Raw genomic sequence first — 23,178 nt, forward strand, 5'->3', positions numbered from 1 at the left:
AAAACTCAGAAAACAGGAAGTTGTTCTAAACTGCAGGGACAATTTAAGTAGAAAACACACTCTGGACACACTTGCTGTTTAACAGTGTGGAATTTCATCCCTCCTGTGCTGATTTTGTCTTTAAACAAGTTTCCAAGGCCATGTGGTAAGCTGCTGCCTTCTTCATGGTGTACCCCACCTCTTACCTAATGGATGCTGGGATACAACTCTCCACAAGTTAAGCCGATATAGAAAATGGATAGATGGCCTTAAGGCAGAATGAGAAATCAGTAGTTTTTTGGGGGCATTGTACATCACTGTGCACAGGAGTCAGAGTGTGCTGCAGGAAACAGTTCCCTCTCAGAGGGCATCAGATGCCACGACAGAAAACACTGGAAACATAAAGCTCCTGTCTGTGCAGCTCGCTTCTCCATTATACACACCTGCTGCAGGCTGCTGCAAATAAATAAATAAAAATAAGCCAGGAACTCTTACGGCAAGTGCCATTTTTTTTGTAGGATTCTGTACAGTATGCTCTTAAAAGATGCAACGAATCACAACTCATTCCCCATCACTGCCGTATCTTTCAGCAACTTTAGCAAACTCATAATAAAAAATAGGAACACGTAAGAATGGGCAGAATTTAAAACTAAAATAAAGATCATTTTCCATTATTGCTAACATGTTTAACTGCGACAATTATGTGACTGAGTGAATTATTCAGTTTCTAGTTTCTTCCGGAAGCTTCTGCTGTGCACTGCTGGTGCGTCCATATCAGCCAACTAGGAAATTGTTTGGACAAAAGATCTGAAGGACTACACAGGGTGTAAGACCAATGAACTGCTGAGGGATGTGTCAATCACGCTGCATTAGCCTGGCCTTATTACACAATGCCAATCTCTGATCCCATCTGTTATAGTCTGAGACGAAATAGCCTCTGGGGACACCTGTGTACGTGCCGGACGGTAAGCGATAAACAACTTCCTTTTCCGCGTGCCGCATTGTTACAGAGAGAAAACGTTTTCTTGTGATTTACTTGTTATTAATGCGTCTTACATTTCCCGAAATGTCTTTGTCAGGTCTGTCCTCAAGAGGAGAAGAAACCTTTTAAAATGCTCGATTGTTGAACGGAGGTCGGATCGATCTGATCGACCTGATGCATTCGAGGAAGTCCGGAAATATGAACGCTTAACGGCTTTTGTGACACAGCATCAAGGGAATTCATCTTAAGTTAAATTTTAGATCTAGAACAGGTTGTTAGCTGAAACTGCTGCAGATGTCTGTTTATAGAGATTAATAAGAAGCTAAATCATCGTCAGATCACGCTGATGGTGAGCTGGAATGGCATTAAGGCGGTATACCTCCCGCCTGCTTTTCCTCTCCACACAGACTTTTTCTTGCATACGCCGTGGCCTGCTGATACGTGATTGGTCAATATTACTCGGACTACAAGTGTACTACAAACGGCAACCAGAGCAGTTGCCTTCCCGGAAATCCAAGTGCCCCGACTATTCTACTATGTAGATTCTGCAAAGAGAGATTACACCGATTCAGATATTCTTTGGCATTCTTTGAAAAGGCAAGCTTTTATTCTAGCCGTTGAAATCGCTGATGATGTCTGTGTGTTTGAGGAGGAGCGCTTGCACATTTTTTTCTATTTTCAAGCTCCTGTGAGGAGTTTTTCACTGGTTATGAAACAGACTGAAATAAATACTGATCAATATTTATGACCTACAAAAGCAAATCAGACCATCAGCGACAAGATTGTTTATTTCTATATAGTTAATCAGCAAAGACCACAGGGGGCACCAAAATCAACACAAACTGAAAGTTCCTCACAGGAGCTTTAAAGAGACAAAAGTTTAATTATTGAGAATAAAGCTAAATGTGCAGTTATGACTTTTCTGTAAAGAATTTAGAAAAAGGTTATTGGGGTTTTTAAGCAGACCTGTTTGGTGCGTCATTTGTAAATGCATCTGCAAAACACCCACCTATTGCGCCTTAACTAAATTTAGTTTGGGAATTTTGCTATGAGAACTTTTTGTTGACATAGGTCATGAGTTCTCTCCTCGTTATCTTTAAACCCACCCCATCACATTCTTTCTATCCTGTATTCTTTAAAGCTACTGTGAGAAACTCATTTTGTGTCGATGTTGACAGCCCCTGTGGACAAAATGGTATGCCTTGTCTCTTTGCTGATCTTGCCCTGTAAATGCGTAAGTAATGTGTGTGCATCTTGCAGTAAAAAACAGGCTGTTTCCACAGTGTGTAGTTGATCTTGTCTGATACAGACCCTGTGGCAGCAGTTACAGGCTTAAAAATAACTATTTAGATGAAGTCGATCTTCTCGCTGATGGTCTTTTGTAGGTCATACAGAGGCATCAATATTAATTTCAGTCTGTTTTATAACCAGCTAAAACTCCTCACAGCAGCTTTAAAACACACAGGACACAAATATAAAATGAAATATGACGCAAAGTAACACGTCAGTGAGGAGAGGATTATAATACCACAACATTCCTCCTGTTTTCCTGCTCCCAATGTGCAACAGATTTGTCACTTTACTGGATCCATGTTTCCAGGGAGGAAAACACAAACACATGACCCCAGTCTGTAGACAAGTAGTACTTCATCATGCACCCATCGCCAGCCATATAGTATCTCACACCAGTTATTATCCCCAGAGACTGAAACACCAGCTCAGTATTAATGATCTGTTCCCATCTGGTTGTGGCTCATTAGGCCCGATGCGTCCCACCACAGTGTAAACTGTCTTCTGATGTGGCCTCCCCTGCAGCATGCAGCTCGCGGAAATGACAGCCAGTCCAGTCAACTCCCATAGTCCTCTTATCTCTGCTAGTGCTGCTGTCATCATGAGGCGCGGGTGGGGGAGGAGACAGCTCGGCTCAGAGTCTGTGGAGGCTCGGACAAACTCCCCGGTGAGTCAGTCAGACAAAGCAGGCTCCAAAAAGTTGGACAGTAACTTAATTAGTGACTTATTAAATTATAGTCCAAGGCAATTGATATTCTGCCCTGCAGCTAATGCAATCATATTTTGCATTTCCTTTTTTTTTTCTCTCCTCCACCAGCTTGACTTTTGCTTGGTTCAATTATTTTCACAGACCGGTCATCTCTTCCTGTCTTCGGTGGTAATGAAGCTCTTCGGGGTTTTCCTGTAGTGCGGTTAGATTTCAATGTTTTATGTCTTATCCAATTATTTGCCGTCATTCTGCTCACCAAAACTTTCAGAAAATCTGCAGCGTTTTCAAGTTGCTTATTATGAGAGTCATTCTCTATAATGGCTTTCAAAAATAATTTAGTTCATTTAGGTGGACGTGCATGTGCACACACGATCAGATGCTCTGGATGAACAGGTGATAAAAAGTGTTATTTTTCATCAGAAGTACACCTAATATAAGAAGTTATTAAAGTTGTGCCAGCTTATTTTACATATTGAAGGTCAATAAGGCATAATTGTTAAGAATAGACAACAAGACAATAACAAACCCACATAAACAGTTAAGTTACTGTCACGCTCATGTTCTCTGAGGTATCATCACCATCAAACTCTTGCTACAGTTCTGCTCATGAAATGCCTGAATGATCACTTTGCACAAAAATAACAATCCTCATCATAATTTGCTTCAGGCACATTTTTATTTTCAGAATGGTCCAAAAAAAACCCAGTCCTGCTGTGCAGTATGTACATACCTCAGGTATCCAGAGACACTATATAGAGAAAAAACAAAATGTTCTTCAATACTTCTGACACTTTGCCTTAAAAATTATTGTTAAAAACCCAATTGTTTAAGGAATAGATGGGACCTGACGGCTTTAACTTGAAAAATAATTGATTGTGACATATTGTGATATGGACTTTCTGTCCGAGAATGCATGTAAGGGTTACAATTGACCTATCCACATGTGATTTTGGCAATCTGTGTCAAGAATCTCACCTCTCAAAACTTGACTCATGCAATGTTGAGGAATAAACTATAATGTCAGAATTTTTTTTTTTTTTTAAATGACTCCCTTTATATTTTTTCTTGTCTGTAGGTCAGAGATCTTCAGTAAAACAAGGCAAGAAGAAGAAAACATACTCGGTCGTATATAGTGTACACTTTCTAGTAATTGGCCCCATATGCAAATCCTCTAAAACGAGATCATACCCAAGAGTAATGTAATCACATGGCATGTATCAACCACAATAATGGAGGATTATTCATACAGTGGGGAATACAAGCACAACACTCTATAAACCCCTGGTTCTCAACTGATGGGTCGGGACCCAAAAATGGGTCACAGAGCTGTTTTCAGTGAGATGTGGATGTGTGCTTGGAAAAAAAAACAGTTGTGGCCAAAAGCTTTTATTATGGGTATCCTTTGATGTGCGTGCAGTAGTAGTGTAGCTTATTCACACTCCATGTATCCACTGATTGGGTAACCCCAGCTACAGTTATATTTACATTCTTAAAATGTGATGACCCCTGCAGTAGTTGCATTTGTGCTGCACTTTTTTAGTTTATTGCAATTGAAAAAAGGTTGTTAATTACATTTCATTAAAGAAATTGGTTCGAAAATTTGGGTCGCTATTTGTCATTAAGGAGGTGGTGGTGGGTCCTGAGGGTAGACTAGCTGAGAGTTACTGCCATAAACAACTTGCAATGAAAAATATAAGGTTGATTCTGGCATACAATTTATAATAATAACAATAATAATAAAAAGTCTTAACACTTAAAATAAACTTTTGATTTGGACCTAAACTTTACTATCCTGTTGTCCACAAATGACATAAGCCAATACCCTTGATTATCATCTTGTCTCAGAGATACACAGTTAGCCTGCACTAGGACTTATTAATTGTCCCTGTTAGTAGTTACAATTCCCAACATGCATTGTGCAAATATTGCCAATAAAAACATTGTTAATCCAAGGAGCATTTGAGACGGGGATCTGATGAGAAGTGTGCTGTTGCTACTTCACCAGCCATGGAGTTGCTTAAGTAATACAGGAATAAATGGGATAAAAAGATAGTAGTAGTGTTGGTGGTGATTGTTTGAGCAAAAGGTTAAAAAGACAACCTCTCTCCAAACACATAAGTATACTTTGCTCCGCCCAACTCTAATGACATCAGTACAAGCCTTGTGCTTCTATGGTTACAGGGTTTGAGGCCTGTGATAATGGCAGCTGAAGTCACGCTGAAAGCTTGAGGAAATTCAACATTACACAGTCATAAAGACATTGTGCCAAGCTGCTGTATCAAATCCCTGATCAGTTCATCCGCTGACTGATCTTTGTGGCTGAGAGAGCATTGATCTGCATGAGTGAGGTAGCAGCATAAATGAGAGTCTGTCAAAAGGATAAAACTTTTGCTTCGCTTGTAGTCTATAAATACGATTCATTTGAAAAGGCCAATAAATACAATTCATTTGAAAGGGCAAAAATGTTCTTTCACTCTGTTTGCCTTGTATGGCTGAAGGCCTTTTAGATTTTGCAATAAAAAATAGCTTCTGCAGATTTTAATATGTGACTACAGGGGTTCAAAGGGATGAGGATGTTTCCATGTTTATAAAAGCAGCCAACATCTTTATTCATTTCATCAGTATAAATATTAAAATGAAATCATGATCTAAAACTTTGAGTACTTCATATTTCCTCCCTGTAGGACTGGAAGTAAACACAACCATCTCCTGGCAAGCTTTATGACCAAAGCTCTCATTACTGGCCTTAAGTGGGGTACTTTTTCTATAATTGACCTTCAGTTATGTAAGCTCTCTATCTGTGTGAATCACGCAGCCGAGTGGCAATGAGGATAATTTAACAAGATTCCATAAATTAGTCTGCGGAGGCAATAACTTCTGCCTGGAGAGTCGCAACTCAATCAGCCTCAATCTGGCAATACTGCTGCTTCAAGTGTCCCAGTTCTTGTTGTTAATGACTCACACGTGACACCGACATGATGTTCCCTAATCAATGTGATCCACAAATGATGTATTAAGGGGCTCTCATTCTCCACTGTGATCTGGATCGTATGGATATGTTGTATAAATGGAATCTTGTCTCGAAACACTCCATGGCTGCTTCAATAAATCACTGTTTAAAAATGGAAAGAAAGTCTGGTAGCCAACTAGAGACAGACAAATCTCAAAGGCTCAGACTGTAACCAAAATGTGTTATTATTATTATTGCTTAATCAGGCAGACATAATCACCCTGAGATAGGATATGACTTTGATCCAAAAAAGTAAGATTTGAAATGTAATTGGAAAAGAGAGTTCACCTCAGGACTGGAGTGTTTAATGTCTGCCAGTACAGGAAGAGGTTAGGTGACCTTTCATCCTGCTGCGTTAACTAGGTTCTTCACGCTGTATAGATTGCATTTACACCTTACTGAAGTCCAATTTAACCCCGGTCATGTTCATTTCTTACTTTGGTGTTCCTGGTCCAATTTGACCAGTCTGTTTTAACTGCTCTTACATTAACACAAAAACCATTAATCATCACCAAATTTTATTTTTAAGCTGTAAACAATGTCTCAGTAGACTAGCCCTTAACATGAATAACTGCAGTGAATATAAAAAGAAAAATGTACTCCAAAATCCATCGATGTTGTCTTCCACTTCTGAGACATCCTCCTCTATCTCTGGTCCAACTTCGATCTCCTCTTCTTCTGTTGAGTCTGAAATGTGTTGTCCTCATGGGGGACTGTGTGGATGTGAATGGGGATGTTTCCCATCTAATGGTTGAACATAATAGTGTTACCCATTCACATAATGAACATTATAGTGTTACCCATTCATTTCCTTTGGCTGTCATTTTTGGCCGGGAACACCACAGATGTCACAAAGTTGACTAAACTACTCAAAATTCAATGAAAATAGTGATCAGCAATTGTATTTGTTCAAATGCCTCGTGTGGAGGATATCATAAGACCTTGAGGCAATCAAATGTTAAACACAATATTTATGATTGATGAAAGTTGTAAATCGGTCAGATTCGACCCAACTCGACAGGAGGGTTAAATACACGCCAAGCGACCTCTACATGTCTGTACAATCTGAATGCATTCCCAATGTGTTCTGCGTGCATTAAATACCTCTGTTAAATTGTGTGTTTTGTATCCAGGTGATTTTAAAACCTGGAGGAAAATTGGCTTCAAAAAGTAAATATATACATATAGGATGTCAAACTTTAGAGTCTCGTTAAGCATTGAAATAAATTGAAGTCAATATAAACGTTCATAAGCAGTAAAATAATATATATATATATATCGGTCAAAAAACTGTTTCTGAAGACTGTGTGGGCATGTCCAATAATGTTTGTTCGTTACATGCGCCATTGATGGGTGCAGAGCCGTGGAGGGGTCAATCAGTGTAGTGCATCCCTAAACAGTAAACAAGAATTAGTTTGAAGGAGAAGAGGGGCCAAAAGGACTGCCATCATCATAGCTAGCATTTAGGGCCATCTCCGCTAACGTTGCGTGTTTATACTATTTGTTCTCAAAGCTTTGAATGCAATGCTAAATGATGGCTCTGGGATTTTGAAATGAATATCTGGTGCTCTTGTCTTTGGAAAAGTAAACACTGATGTCTTTCCTTCACAGCCAAAGGAACACTTTCTCCAAGACAGAAGAGCCGTTGAGCAGAGTGGTGAAGTGAAAAGAAATTCCGAGGCAGACTGAGCTACTGGGGGGGGCATGTCCTTGAACTGTGCCTGTGTCTCGGGCCTATGCCCAAATATAAAATTCCTCCACTTTGTGACATCACAAAGTGAAGCAACTGGTCTGTCTAAAACCTGGTGTTCACATCAGCCTGCAGACCTGGGCATCACTCCAACATACTTTTACCTACAGATTTGAAACACTTCACCCACGTTTAGTATGAACATCCAACATTGTAACATCATACAGTATGTATTAAATGTGAAACAGCATAATACCCCCTCTTTAATATAAATGGTAAATTCCGTGCATGCAGCAAATCTTGTGGATTCCTTTTCTAAGTCTAAAAATTAGCTACTTTCGTCACTTGCAAACAACAAGCATTGTTTTATTGTGATATGTTGGAACAATGTAAAAGAAGCAACACTATAAAATGAATTATACTTTACATGAATACTGTGAAGGTGTTCAGGAAATTCTATGTTCTGGAAAATAGGCAAAGAGACTCAAATAAAAAACAAGAATCAATAACTTTCTTCTTGTGAGTGAAACTTTGAAGTTGCACACAGAAGGATCAAGCTTCATTTATTGATATAGCCTTCTAGATATGCTGCACTGTGTGTATACAAGCTGTATAATCAGATACAGCAGCAGGTTAGGAAAGATATGCACAACAGTTTTTATCTGTGACATGAGGTCAAACTGATGAATAGCTTCCTGGTGCATCAGGGCCAGAATAAATGTGACACATAACAAGATGAGAAATAAATGTACAGCTTTGTAAAGCAAACAATGCTTCAGTATGGAGGATAGATAGCGTAGCATCCCTACTTGAAGTGTTTTCACAGAGCACGAGCTCTTTAAACGTTAAGTTCTGAAAAGGTAAGTTCTCCTTCTTATTTTCTTTAAGTTGGTCTTACAGACTTGCATGCACAAAATAACACAATGTAAAGAAAATATGTTCACCAAGAAAAGCATGCACATCCTAAGCACATACTCTTAAACGTAAATAAATGTGAGTATTCGAGCCTTAACCCTGATCTAGACATCTATGGAATAAACTATATCTGTATTCATGCCTCCCCTTCAACAGTTAGGACTACATAAAGAAACGAACACAGATGTCAGATACAGCATCACAGGCAGAGTAGACAGTCGTATTCAACTTGCTGACACATCTGCTCCTGCAATTTTCTGCTACTCGGAGATGGAGAGAGGGGGTTCAGGTGATTCCATGAGTATACAGGGTGTTTAGACACTGGGGAAAAAGGCACCAGCTATGGGGATGTTGCAAAATTTCATTCATCCATCCATTGTCTATACAGCTTATCCTGTTCAGTGTTGCAGGCGGGGCTACAGCCTATCCCAGCTGTCATTGGGCAAGAGGCATGGTACACCCTCGACTGATTGCCAGTCAATCAAAGCTGACACATAGAGACAGGCAACCACTTACACCTAGGGTCAACTATAGAGTCACTAATTAACCAAACGAGAATGTCTTTGGACTGTGGGAGGAACACACATGTGCAGGGAGATCATGTAAACTCCACGCAGGAAGGCCACCTATAAGTTTGAACCAGGAACCTTCTAGCTGTGAGAAGCACAAACCACTTCAGCACCATGCAGCCCAATGTAAATACAAATAATTATTTAATTACTTATTTTATCAATCCCATAAATATCTCTGTGACGTATATGGAAAATGCTTTCAGTTGCAATGTGTACAGCGCAGTTGTAAAGTTGCTGCCACATCTATTTACATATTCTAGTAGAAATGTAGAATCTGTAGGCAGGGACGTAGTACACTTGTAGTCCGAGTAACATTGACCAATCACGTACCAGCAGGCTGCAGCGTATGCAGGAAAAACAGTCCGTGTGGAGAGCAAAAGCAGGCGGAATGTGATGCGCTTTGATGACATCCAGGCTCCCATCAGCGGCTATCTGACGATGATTTAGCTTCTTATGAATCTCTATAAACAAACATCTGCATGAAAGTTCAGCTAACAATCCGTTCTAGATCTAAAATTCAACTTGAGATAAATTCCCTGACGTGGTGTCATGAAAGCCGTTCAGCATTCAGATTTCCGACTTTGAATGCATCAGAAATGATCGATCCGACCTCCGTAAAACGAGCATTTTCCCTCTTGAAGACAGACCTGACAAAGCTTCATTTCGACTTTTTACTAATCTGCACCATGATGTTAAAATTTCCGCAAAAGTAAGACCATAAATTTAAGTTAATCACAAGAAAAACAATGCAGCACGTGGAAAAGGAAGTCTTGACCGGAAGTTGTTTATCGCTGGCTACACGCCCGGCATGTTCACCGTTGTCCCCAGAGGCTATATTGTCGTCAGACTATAGCCGATGGGATCCGAGATTGGGCCGTCCCCTATCTGTGCAATCAATACAATCCTTTGAGTATTTAGTCATCAAAATTTTAATTAAATTTGTCACCAATAATCATTGATGACGAGTCTGTGTCATGTCTGCCCGTTAGGTTAAGTTTTCTTTTCTTTTTTCCTCCTGAGTCCTGTCTAGTATTTCCTGTTTTACTTTGAAATCACTCACCCCTGTCTCTGTTTCAGGTCTGTGTCCTGCCCCTCCCCTGTCATGTGCTCACCTGCTCCTGATCGTGCTCTCCCCAGCTGTGTCTCATCACCGCTTTTTACCTCATGTATTTTACCCCCTGTCTTCCCCTGTCTCGTTGCCAGTTCGTTTGTACCCTTGTGTCGCGTTCCGGCATTTTGTTCCAGCTCTCGTTTTTTGACCTCTGATTCGGACCCTGTTTTGCCTTTTTACCTTGCCTTTTCGCCTCACGTTTTTTGGATACCTCTGCTTGATTCTGACTGCTTTTTGTGTACCGAACCTTGCCTGGCATTAAACCATTCTGAAATCGGTCCACTGGTTTTGAGTTTGCTGTTGAGTCCTTCCTTTTGGTCCCCAGTTCATGACAGTCTTTCGCCTTGATGAGCCATAGCAGGACACAACTTCTTAGCTAAGCTTACATACAGACACGATTATATAAAGCATGTGGGAGTGGGACTCAGTAAATGCATGTATATTATAAAGTTGCTTGCTGGTCTGCCCACTGATATCAACCACATAACAACAATTTGCTATTAGCAGCACTATTTTTGTAACTTGCTTTGCTTTTTTCCAGCACCCTTGTGTGTCTTCTTGTGTGTTTTGAGTAGAGTCTGAAAGTATTGAGAGTCAAATTTGCGATTTATCTGTTAAGTCTTGACAGCAGACTGCATTGACAGGTGAAAAATAGAAGAATATTACCAGGTTTATGGGATAAAAACACCGTTATCTGCACTTGATCCCTTGTCACAGGTTGTATATCTGTAACTTTTCCCTTGAGTTCTTTTCCCTTTTTTTCAAAATGTCTTACAAGAAGAAAGCAGAGATTAGATTAGAGCCTTAAAAACTATACTCAAATAGTGTCACAGTATTTACTTGCAACACAATAATCTCCACACCACTGTTTATCTGTCCTATGACTACTTTTAAAATCCCCAACAAGGATTGAAAACCTGTAAATTTAAAATCCACCCTATCACATTCAGAAAGAGCAAGAAAATGTGTCTGAGTACAACTATTTTCTATGCAATGCTGATATGTTGGTTGTCAGTTATTACAAAGGTCAAGCTGCATTTACCTTGTCCCTACCTGACTGAAGGTATTCCATAGCTCCAGGACAACCTGTAGCAGCTGTAGCAGTTCTGGCACAGCCTCTGGTCTAAAGATTAGCCAAATCTACAGCTCTGGCCTTGGGCTGCTCCACACCGGAAGGCTTTCAATCCACTAATGATTCATGCTACGTTCACAGCTCTGTATGGAAGAGGAAATTGCCTTGGTGTGCGTCCACATTCATATTCTATTATGTTCTAATTTTAACGAGATGAGCTATAGACCTCACGGCCAGTGGATAATCAGGTCGATGATTAACAGCAAACAGCCCCGCAACCATTCTGCAATGTGTCATCATAAATGTTTCAATGAGTTCATGAGGCCCACTCCAAAAATGTCTGCTTTAGTTTCAGTGAAGACTCTGTGTTTTGATCAGCTTCATAGATATTTCAGGACTTTGCAGACTCGTGATCCAAAGTTGTTTGATAATAAGAGAAACCAGGATATACAGATTGGTATTAGTGCACCCTAAAGGATTCTCCTATGAGTGTAAACAATAATCATATAGATTAATATAGTCACAAACTGGATCCCATTTTCATTTCTATCAGTAACTATAATTCTATCAGTAACATACGTGCATGAAAAAAGGCTCCATTAGCCCAGAGACTGTAATTGTACATCATTTTAATGGTCAACTTTTTTTCATTCATAAAAGTAGATTTAAGTGACATGGTCAAATGAAACACATTGAAAGTCATTGGTAACCAGCATGACGGCTAACTGTTAGCATACCAATAGGTTGTGTCAGAAAGAGCTGCAAGCTTCATAGCATTCTGACCGATTATGCTACAGACTTGACAATGAACATTGAACATGAATACTCCTCCATGCAGACATACAAGATAAGAAAAACCTTGATTGATCCCACAACAGGGACATTTTTGGAGCAGCAGAGAAACAACCAAAAACACAGGTGCACACAGTGCACAAATAATCAAGTTGAGAAACTTGCTGCATATGTAGCTTTACACATTTTAACAGAACAACTCAAAATAATAGTGTTCAATTCATTAATGCATTTTTTATGTTTTGATTAGGTATGGACAGATCATGTAACAAGTATAAACAGGTGCATTTGGTGTTATTTGTTAGGAATCTTGACAACCATCTTGAAACTTAAAAAAATCCAGAAAAAGCGGGACAATCCCTCATCAATAGGAAATTAAGTCATCGTATGGTAGGAGTATTTCTGAGTTTCGCCCTGTTTGTTAAACTACAGAAACTTTACTTTAAGTTTAATGCTTAATGGACAGATATGAAAGTGGGGAGAGCTCATCAAGTTTCAAAGATTTCCATAAACAGATGTAGGTTATGTTTTGACCTTTGACCTTTGCCTAGGCCTAGTAATTGCACGGCATCCAAGAAGTGTCAGCACTCTATAGTTTACATACATTACATACATTTATTCTGTGCAAAACCCATATTTAGTAAATGGACTGTACTTAAATAGCACATTTCTAGTCGTGCGACCACTCAAAGCTGCTTTTATGCTACATGTCACATAACAGCAGCTTTGAGTGGTCAGAAGACTAGAAAAGCACTATATGAGTACAGTCCATTTACCATTTACTGTTCTCATTGAAAGATGACCGACTCTACCACTGAACCACAGCTGCCCCAGTCTGATTGTCTTTATAGCTAGCAATATGCAACCTATAAATAACATCTTTGAAGTTGCAGTTCTTGAACTTGGTCTATAGCTTTTTGATTCACAGAGAAACACTGACATCAACCTCTGAATTTGACTCAGTTTGATGGCAGACGAGCTTTTTCCCCCAAATGGTCCACTGTTCCTTCAACATTTATCCACGCCGTAGCATTTATCAGATGGAAAGTAACTGTGTGCCCAAGTTTTAAACCTCCTTTGAAGAGAGTCCAGCCATAATGTCTTCAGTCAGAAAATGTACCTGCCTTAACAGAGCTAGCTAAACAACAGCACCCGCCACGTACAAACACACACTGCTGTTCACCTGTTTCAGCCACCACATTTGGTATACTTTTCACTTGTGATTTGGTTCCAGCGGCTGTGATATGGCTTCTATTAGCAGCTGTGCACTGCCTTTCCCTTTTAATATCTCAGTGCGGCAGAATGGCCAGATCACCCTCTCAATGTGACCCCTCTCTCTGCAGCTTTTTTTTCTCCCTCTACCTATCACATTGATGAGAATTAGATGCCACTCCTCCAGCCGTGCCTGTCTCCTATTTAATTGGCGTTTGATATTCTGAGGTTGTCATTTCGAGAGGGAGAACAAGGGGTTGCCATTCATCGTGGCTGCTGTAAAGGGAAAGGGGGGAAGTGTCACTCAGTCTGATGGCTCTGTAATGTGTTTTGGGTTACAGACACTCCTGAGCCGCCTGTCAGTTAGCTTAGCCCTCCATCTTTTTCCGTATTCAGGGGACTAAGATTTCATTTAGCCAGCCCGTCCATCAGCAAAATGCTGTCCTTTTAAACCTTTCACTTATAAGCCGACTGGTTTTCCTGGACGTCCAACAGCATAGGCTGAAATTTCGAAAAATTCACCCCACCTCCCCGCTTAACAATCCACATCACTGCCAGCACAGCCAGGCTATTAGATCAAAACGAAATTTGAAGTTAACTTTATATTTTCAAGAGCAAATGAAAGTGGATACAGAGCCATTTTAAGGAAGCCAAAGGGGAGGAGGGGGTTGGTGAATGAAAAATAAGACGGCACAATGAGCTTATGTGTGTCTTTTACTGCTGCTAACAGTTCTTCATGCAACAAGATGGTCATTTAGAAATTGCTTTCTGTGAAAATGCAGTGTGAATCCAAATTAAACAGCAAGTAAATGTGTCATCTTCTCCCTCTATCAAAGCCCAGAGTGATGTTGCACACTCTACAAGGCAGACTGTTAAACAGCCATTTCGGCTCTGCTTGAGCTATCGAGCAATTTTATGCAATAAAATGCGCTGGGGAAAGCTTCCACACGGCCATAGCTTGTCTATATTTGTATTATTTGTTCCTACCATATCTAAATGTATCTTGAATTAAAATGCACTCTGGGCAAGTGCATCTACATAATGTTATTTATTCGCCTCTTCTTTAGCTTCAAGGACTTTCAGGCTGATAGTAGTGTATTGTATGCAAATAAATTACAGTGAGCACAAAGGTAAAACTTTAAATATGCAAAAGGTAAGAGCTTTCACTTGAGTCTCAGCTACAATGGCTGTATTCCTTCATCGTAATTGTTCCTCTCTGGCTGTAGGGACCACTGGAAAAAATATAGAAGATGAGAGGTTCTCCTATTTATTAAGACCTATTATAATAAGATAACTCAGTCCTGCTCTTGTTGTAAGCCACAGTTTCTGAATACACGGGCCGTGCTGACCGGCATCCACTGTATGTAGTACACTTACTATTGATAAGTATCTCATACAACCCCACTTCAAACAAACCAAACTATCCCTTTAACATCAAAAGCAAATGGTTAAACATTGCATGCAAAGAGAATAGTGTTGGAATGATCTCATCCTGCTAATAACCTTGTAAAAACAACTTGATAAGCGTATACATCAATTATGTATAAGAGCACAGACAGTGGATACTTAGCTTGGACCACAGGATACTGGTTAACCAGAATTTGGTCAATAGAGTGGCAGTGATAAGATGGTAACAAGGACTTGTCTTCTGTCCTGGCATCTGAAACAACAGTTATTATGACAGCCAGCCAACCACAGAGTCTCAGAGGAGAGAGGACTGGCAGCATCGGGGCGCAAAGCAAACATGATGATTGTCTCTTTAATTAAGTTGTCCAAATCAGGTATAGCAGACTGTGTCAGGTTAGCTGTTAATCTGAGCGTATCAGCACGGTAGTGGGGAGTGTTAGGTATTTTATATCAGGGCAGTCAGTGTTGGGAAGGTTGCTTTTGAACTGTTATAATGGGCCACTGTGGTGTAGTGTGAGAGTCGGTCATCTTTCATTCTGAAGGTTGGTGGGTCTATCCTAAGCGTCCTTGGGCGAGACACTGTACCTCAATTGGTCCTGAAGGGCATCAGAGTGTGACTGTTCGTAAATGGTTAGATCCTGATTGAAGTTTGGCACTTTGCAGTCTCTTTACCATTCCATGCAGCAAATACCTAGATACCTTTAAAGAGAATTAATTAAAAAGGTAAATACTACTTTATCAAAGTAATGTTACCTTTAAATTCTGACAAATCTTGAAAGTAATCTTTAAAAAATGCCTAATAAAACTCAATACATTTTTAGAGCACTTTTAGTGGACGAAATTTGATCAGGTGCATTTGCCCCAGGGGATTATGTTTCGGCCCTTGTGGTCGTATCGCGGCTACAGCAGGACTGATTCCAAACGTTTTTCGATATTTCGATACCCGAATTTATAAAAAATAGGGGAGAGGTTGAAAAAAAACAGAGTTATCCTTTTACAATTTTTAATTGAAATTAAATGCCTTCTGAAGCAGGTTTAGGACATTCAGGCTGTTTTAAGAAATAGACATTAATTTGATTCCCAGCTGAGAGGCTATACAGGTTCAAAGAAGGGAGCTAACAAACTTGAACCAATCATCCCTCACCCCCACTAGCCCCAACTACCAGCCGGAAGCCTATTTCGTCTTGGGAGTAAATTAGGAAAGAGCTGAAAGTCGGGTTCTATATTTAGAAAAGAGAAGGAAAATAAGGTACATATCTGGTTAAATAAAAGAAAATAAAAGGAGGGTTTAGCAAGTAAAAACAATATACAGAATGTTACTGCCAGAAATCAACAGAATGACAATAAGACAAAAAAAGAGAGTCAGGATATACACCTTTAGTTTGACTGGAGGTTCTGAAAGTATTTCAGGAAAGGTCCCCACACCCTTTGGAACTTAATATTTGAGTTACAAACTGAGTAGTGGATCAGGCGCACGTCTTCCTCTCCAGTTGTGCCAAAAAGGGCGACCAGGGGGTTAGGTGCTAGGTCAAAATTCAGGATTGTGGATAGGGTTTGAAAAACGTCTCTCCAGTATTTTTCCAGACTAGGACACGTCCAGAACATGTGAATGAGGGAGGCCTCACCTCCCTTACATTTGTCACAGCAGGAATTGACATCTGGGTACATACGAGATAGTTTGACTTTGGACACATGGGCCCTATGCACGACCTTAAACTGTAAAAGACGGTGACGGGCACAAAGGGATGTTGAATTAACCAGCTTGAAGATTGAATCCCATACGTCGTCTGTCAGTGAGAGGTTCAAACCGTGCTCGCAGGCAGTTTTAATTTTGTCGAGAGGGGCGTGTCTTATACCTGCCAGATTGTCATATATAATAGATATCAGACCTTTACGTGACGGATGTAAACCAAGAAAAGCGTCAACTGTGCCGGTATCAGATGGCTCAGGGAAACTTGGTAACAGAGAATGGAGAAAGTGTCTGATTAGCAGGTACCTAAAAAGGGGGTGTTTGGTAGGTTAACCTTTTCCTAGAGTTGCTCAAATGTTGCAAAGCTGTTATTGACAAAAAGATCTTTAAAACGCTCAATACCCTTTCTGTGCCATTCTTGAAACGCAGAATCAAGTGAGGAAGGCTGAAAAAGATGGTTGGATAAAATAGGACTTGAGAGAGAAAAGCCATGGGAACCAAAGTGTTTTCTGAACTAAACACTCTCATGGTATACCTGACAACCGGATTATCAATTGATTTAATTGGGGGGAAAGGGAGTGAGAATCTAAGCAGTGCTTGGTTATGAAAGTGTGACCAAAACGTAAGAGAGCGTATGTTAGCCGCCCAGTAATAGAAGCGAAAATTAGGTAGTGCCATGCCGCCGTCACATTTAGATTTTTGAAGATGGGCTTTGTTTAGTCGAGGGCGCTTGCCCTTCCATAAGTAGGACGATATATCTGAGTCTAGAGAGTCAAAGAAAAATTTAGGAATGAAGGTTGGCTTGGATTGAAAAAGATATAGGAATTTAGGGAGAATATTCATTTTGACAGAGTTCATTCGGCCCACCAGAGATGTAGATCTCTGCGTTAGGCACTGTTTCACATGACTTAACAGAGTGAGGAAATTTTCTTTAAAAAGACACTTATGTTTTCTTGTGACTGTAACACCAAGGTAAGTAAATTGATTTTTCACAATCTTAAAGGGGAGGTTAGTACATTCTGATACAAGTGCCTTTCCATTAACAGAGAAAAGTTCACTTTATCGTAAATTTAGTTTGTATCCTGAGAACTGGCCGAATAGGTTGAGTAGCAACAGCATGGGGGGTAGGGAGGTCTCCGGGCTTGATAGGAAAAGTGAAAGATCATCTGCGTAGAGGGACACTTTATGTTCAACTCCGTTCCTCCGAATCCCTGAAATATCCTCGCAGTTAGAGTGCCACTGCTAGTGACTCTATGGCCAGATCAGAAAGTAGTGGGCTTAAGGGGCACCCTTGCGTATTTATAGTTTTGCACTCACATTTTTTACCATGTTTGCTCAACCATGTATTTCAGAAATGCATTTTGATGTAACCCCTTTTTATTCACCAACAGTCTGATTTTTTTTTATAATTATGTTAGATATTTTTGTCAGTAACAGTAATTTGATCATGAAACATCCTTGAATGTTTCTAGATTGAGGTAATTATTTCATTATCATGAAGACAGTATTTTTTTATAGTGAGATGAGAGGATAATTAGGATACAAATATGTTTTTTGTTAGCGACAGTCCGTTTTTGTACAAAGCAGAGGCATATTCTCAATATCTGCTTCATTTGAGAATATTTTGATTCAGACAGTAAAAGCTACCTTCAGTGTGGTGCGGTAATAAATCCCTCTCTGGCAGCCGAGATCAGTCAATCAGCAGAAGCGTGTTTGATAGGGCTGCACGTCTCTCCCTGGCCAGGTACGGGTACAGGCAGAATAGAAATCACATGGGGAGCCGCTGGAAACCTTTTTTGTTTCTTTTCCAGCATGTTCCTGTCAGCAGTCAGCACTGTAAAAGAGCCCAACGGGACCTGTCAACGTCTGTCAGAAAGTGCACACAGAAAAGGAGCCGGCGCCTCACTCACTTTAGCAGAGGAATTGGAGAGCTACACACATTTGCACCATTAAACTCAAATGAGTGCACCTTTCTGCAGGCCAGCACTCACAGCACTTTCTCTCACTAACAATACTCAGCCAAGTGTTACACATGGCTTACCGTGGGAGACTACACTGACAGTTTATAACAAGTTTCTCACAGGTAAAAAAACTCATCATTTTAGCTTCATAACGCTGCCAACCAATTTGTATTGGAATTGATTTTAAAATGATTTAAATAACAAAGAATTACAAAGTTATATCTGTATGGCTGAGCCCTTAGGACTAAAGTGTCCTCCGTAATGTCTGCAATCATCAGAGCAGTACCTTCTAATTTAACAGCCCAGTATCCCTAAGAATTATGCTCATATTGGATTATTCCAGACCTGAGGATTTCGTCCTGTGCCAATATTTAGTGCCAACTCAGGAAGTACTGTGTCCTCATTTTGTACCCCTTTTTGTTTTACCATAACCTGCTCCCTAAGGGATTTAGTCGCCTAACCTTTACCATAGTATAGTTGCCAATTGCAGAAAGATACTTAACGATATTGTAGTAAGATGGGCAGAAACTAGGATTTTGCTCAATCATTTAATATCATAGTTCTTGTCTTGGAATAGGATTGTAAACTCTGTAATGGAGGAGCCTCTGAATCCCAAAATTTCCAGCATGACTTTGCTTGAACAATAAAGTTCCTTGATTCAGGGTCGAGGGTGCCTGGAGCCTATCCTAGCTGTGATTAGTTGAGAGGCGTGCTACACCCTGGGCAAGTCGACAGTCAATCACAGGGCTGACACATAGAGACAGACAACCTTTCATGATCACATTTGCACCTACTGGCAATTTTAGAGTCACCAATGAGCATGTCTTTGGACTGTGGGAGGAAGCCAGAGTACCTGGAGGGAACCCACGCACACACAGAGGGAATATTGCAAACTATGTACGAACCGGGATTCGAACTAGGAACCTTCAGGCAGTGAGGTGACAGCGCTAACCACCGTGTAGCCCTTCCTTGTAATTAATAAAGGTGGTAACCCGCAATAAGTGAATACTTGAAATTGCAAACAGAATGGGGCGGCTGTGGCTCTGTGGTAGAGTCTGTTGTGTTTCAATCGGAAGGTTGATGGTTCGATTCCCAGCTGCTGAAGTCTACATGTTGAAGTGTCTTTGGGCAAGACGCTGAACCCCAAATTACTCTATTGTCTGATTGGAGATTGGCACTGCACATAGCATCCTCTGCCATCAGTGTGTGTGTGAAAGGGTGAAAGCTGACATGTAGTGTGAAAGTGCTTTGAGACTAGAAAAGTGCTCTATAAGTGCAGTCTATTTCCCTGTTATTTGAGAAAAATATATATATTTCAGCAAACGTACTTCAACAGTTTACCTTTATTAGTTTCTGCTTAAACAAATTACTGCACAGCAAACTTGGAGCCACGAACAACTGCACATTAAGCAGCAGGCGGGAGGGCCGGGCTTTTAAAGGGACTCACAAGCTCATTTTCAGCTCATTTTAATAATGCAGCCATGTCTGGAACAATATATCATTTCATGTTAGAAAGTCTCATTTTGTCAATCTTTCAAAATCTTATCAAAAACTAATTTGTAAGAGAAGATAGGATGAGATAAACTGTATTAATTCCACACAGGGAAATTGAAATGTCACGGCTACAGAGGTATCAGATGTGCAACAGGTGTATAGTGTACAAAAACAGGTATTTACAATCTATATACAACAATACGATATATAATGATGTATATTTAGTGTAAATGCAGTACTAGTACCATCTCCTTTAAACAAAACCAATCATGAAAATGAAAATAACGTGCACTTAATGCCGTACATACAATCCTACTACGTGTAGTTTTGCAAATATAGTCTCAAAAAAGTTGCTATGAAAACATTCTTGTATTTAACCTCGCCAATTCATTTTATTGAATAAAACAAATGTATATGATTGACAGAGTTTATCTTTGTATCTTAACTCAGTGTCTACGCTGAACTCCCCTTTGATTCCATCTGTTAAACACTTTGCACACCTCAATGTTCGAAAAGTGCTTCGCAAATAGGATAATATTATAATGAGTATGTTGTGAAAGCCGAATGCCTGCACAAACACTTAGGACTAATAGCAAGCAAAATTTAAGGTGTTAATTCAGCAATTATGTTAAACAACTGCATATACTGAATGGCTCATGTGTACAGACGAGCAGCACTTTAGTAAATGAAAGTGGGAAATTGAAAGCTCTGCAAATAATGGTTAGGTTTTTAGTTTTTTTCTCTTGACTGTCATTTAGTCCTGAAAGTTTTATTTCCTTTACACTACCACTGCAGTAACATCATGTAGACTTAAAGTGTCCAGGTGTCTTTAATGTATTTTTTTACTCTGTTTTTTAAAGCAGTGACTCACATTATCCTGTCCTTTGCTATATCTTCACACCTTTCCTGCGACCAGTTAAAATCCTAATGTGTTTTACTGAATTCCTATTAAACTGGGTTTTATTTATCCCTATTAATTACTTTAAAGTGGATGTCACAATGGTAACATGATGTTGGACTTCTGTCCCTTCAGATAATAGCTTTGGTTTTTATATGATTTGCTCTTATTCAAAACCACTAAAACTTAGGGTTGCAACAATTTCCAATTACCTTTTAAAATCTTTTTCAGTCTTTCTGCTTGCTTGCACATTGATGATGTCATTAGGTGGTGTTAGGTTGTTAAATGCCATCAACCTGAGATAGGCAGAGGCGACATAGGCAGTGGCCTAGGGCGCAGCGTTCATGCGCAGGCTTGAGCCTGAAACACTTTTATGAAGCCCCAATGTTAAATTCAAGCCTACTGCAACATTGACACCTTCACTTCCAACCTTCACTCTGCTCGCATTTACCGGCACTCTGCTGATCTGTCTCTTACTTTCCCGACCACTCTCTCAGTGCGCACCTCCCGACACAAGTTACAAGAGAGCAGAAGAGAGATGCGTTCAGGTCCATTTGGAAAAACTCAAACTCCGACTTGCAATAGAGGGGAGGGTAAGAGGTGTTCTTTTGTCGTACATATAATGTACGTTCTGTTGTTTAATTAGCTCGCCCTACTCGACTAATCCCACATGTGATACAGACAGACAGACAGACAGACTGAATGACAGACAGCATATAATAGAAAGGGAGGGGAAGAGAGACAGCAGCATGTGATGGAAAGAGACAAAGAAACTCTATTTGAAAATGTTTCTTGTGCTGAAAAGACAGCTGTCTTTTAATTGTATGTAACTTTTTTTCCAGGAAATATTCAAGCCCCCCAGTCTTTGACTTTTCCTATAAGTGTGTTCAGTAGCGCCCCCTATTGTTAATAAATGTCAACATAAAGCCAGATTTTAAAAATGGCCATTTATACCTATAACCGCCAGTGGGTCAAATTTACCCATATATAGAACCCCATCATTTTCGCGCTACTAATTTTGCGCATCTAGATTGAGACATTGTATGTTGCTATGGCAACGCCTTTTTTTCTACTACTGTGTCATCAAGTTTCTCATTAAGTCATTAACTCCAATTCAACCTTGATAAGAGGAAGAGGTGCATGAATGTAAATCAGGCATTAGATTTACTCAATGCCTTGAGTGAAGGTGAGTCTGATGGTTGGGAGGTCTCTGGACTATATGCTGTTCTTTGGTTTGTTTTCTGTGAAGCACCTTGTCCAGAAAGTGCTTTGCAAATAAGGTTTATTTTTATATTTCATTGCCATGTTGTCATTTTGTAAGCTTCATAAATTAACCTTGAACCTTGAAAATCAATACATTCTAATATCAGGTAAATTTTACACGTTGGCTGTTTTAGTTATACTGTGACCACTGATGGTTCGTAGTGATAAATACTGGTGCTTCATTACAGCCCATACAGACATACAATAGGTACCCTTTAGCATGTGGTTGACACAAACCAGGCTTTCAAATAAATCCAATGTACATTAATATTAAATGATTTTACTAACTGCTCTGAGTCACTAATGAAGACTGCTGGGGTGGCGCTGAGGATCAATGGAAAGTAGGACATTTCCAGCCTCATGTGATAGCTAACATCGAAGCGGGATTTATATTTCAACCCGGCCCCCTGTGTTTTTCCTGAATGTTTATATGTCTTAACATAACCAAACAAATGCATTGTGAGTTTGTAGGAGACACTGAAGGCAGGACAAGCATCTCTATTTGATGACCTGGGAAGAGAAGAGGTGGTGGTAGCTAGAAGATTATTAACTATTGTGAACAAACTATGCATTATTAACCTTTAATTTGTAATCCTGCAAATATATTTCATATATATATATTTTTTTTGCCAACTCATAGTATTTGCACCTCCCGTATCGTAGGGAATCAGTGCTCCCTACAAGGGTAACAAGGGGTAGTACATTCATAATAGCATAGCATGATATAGAATTATAAAGCAAGGACATTAAGATGATTCAACCTTACAAATCAGTCAGTTGGAACCCCTCTTGGTTCATTATCACTGAAGGGTCCATTAATTTTTCAGTTATATTGAAACATTTATAAATAATATAATCCATAATCCACACATAAATCCACTGATTAAACTGTATCTCTCGTAGCACGCTGGGTACAAACACAATCGTAAGCATGTTGCAGCATCATTAGACAGAGTCCTGTTATGCTTCCTGATCTGCCACACAGGCTTCAAGTCTACTACAGGAGCTTCACGCAACACCCAAGGTTTAAAACGCCTGAAATGATAGGCACATGTGTATATTTTATCATTTATTAATAAGGTGGATAAAGATATGAACAGTGTGTCTACATTTGTTGGAGTATTGCATGTG

This window comes from Semicossyphus pulcher, unplaced genomic scaffold, assembly GCF_022749685.1.
Source record: "Semicossyphus pulcher isolate SPU_LCO1_2020_fin unplaced genomic scaffold, fSemPul1.0.p SCAF_18, whole genome shotgun sequence".
In the NCBI taxonomy this organism is placed as follows: Eukaryota; Metazoa; Chordata; class Actinopteri; order Labriformes; family Labridae; genus Semicossyphus; species Semicossyphus pulcher.